We start from the raw sequence: 1,543 nt of genomic DNA, 5'->3' as shown, positions 1-1,543 counted from the left end.
ATATATTTGAGCATTACCTAACAATAGGCATATATATATGCATTGAAAACCTCCTGGTTATTCCACCAAATTTTGATTTCTGAACTCTTCCTGAGTAAATCATTAGTATTGTTGTTTCTAAATGAATATAAACTTGTTTTCTTTGCATTATTTGAGGTCTGAAATACTCAGATGGACTCTAAACATCTTAAACTACCTACACCACACAGCTCCCACTGGAATCCATTGATTCATTATGTCTGCAGAGGTTGTAGGTTAAGAGATCAGTTTGAACAAAAATAAGGAAAAAAACTTTATTTTGTACAATATTCCCAGCTTAGATGAAGCATACAATTATTGACATACATTCATTTTTCAATAATTTCTATAGCCTAACTCTGACCCTTACCCTAACTTAAACGTTATCACTAGTTGCCTAACCCTAAACTTGAGCGAAACTCAACTCACACTTTAAGTCCTAAACCCAAATGCTATATTCCTAAAGTAGCACTTTTTCTTTTGGGTCATCACAACTTATTTACTGGAAAAATTGCCCTTATAAGATGAGAAATACCAAAAAAAACACACATACACATTATCATATACAAAGTGTTTGCTGGTATTGAGACAACACTTTTGTCTAACATTTTTTGTTTAACACTCGCTAACACTTTTTGTCCTCCAGGTGGCACTGTGGCGTCATGAAGATACTGAACAAAACACTCCACCCTAAAACAACTGGCCCCACCCTCTGACTTTTACTGACACGTCTTCCTCTTAAAGCTCCAAATCGTGAGGCTGTTACAGACATGGTCAAACAAACAACAGCCTTTTCCCCTTTTAGGTGCAACACTGAAATTTGAAGGTATCTAGAATTTAAGACTCATTTGTTTTTACGAACTATCCTCTCCCACCAGCATATTACAACTTTTGGTTTGTAATATCATTTTTGGTGTAAACATAAAAATTGTTATATTGAATGTTTCTTAGAAGAATATGCACCAACGCACTCAGACATTAGTGGCTATGTCTTGCACCTTAATGGCTGTGTATTTCCACAGTGAGAGACAGCTGGGACAAAAACGGCGATACAACATTAGAGCTAAAGGAAAACTTAACTTTTCATGACAACAGCACATATAATATAAACACACTCCCTCATACGATCACATTATGTCACTTTACAAATTTTCACTAACATGATATTCTAAACATATAAACTAAGGTCAGAAAAGTATGCACCTAAAAGCCTATATTCTACCAAGTCTGTTATTTTTCCCCCATTCAATTAACCTGCTTCCGCTCTCACTTTGATCGGAGTCACTCGAATAGAATAGAATAGAATAGAATAGAATAGAATAAAATAGAATAGAATAGAATAGAATAGAATAGAATAGAATAGAATAGAATAGAATAGAATAGAATAGAATAGAATTTATTTAAAAAAATTGTGACTCAAATAAAATAAATTGAAATAAAGAAATGTCATTGAGTCTGAGTGGACCATGTTCCGTACCACCATTGCCGAGGCGGCCTATCGGAGCTGCGGCCGCAAGGTTGTTGG

Source organism: Poecilia reticulata, linkage group LG8 (genome assembly GCF_000633615.1).
Source record: "Poecilia reticulata strain Guanapo linkage group LG8, Guppy_female_1.0+MT, whole genome shotgun sequence".
In the NCBI taxonomy this organism is placed as follows: domain Eukaryota; kingdom Metazoa; phylum Chordata; class Actinopteri; order Cyprinodontiformes; family Poeciliidae; genus Poecilia; species Poecilia reticulata.
Note: the sequence above shows the minus strand (reverse complement) of the source record.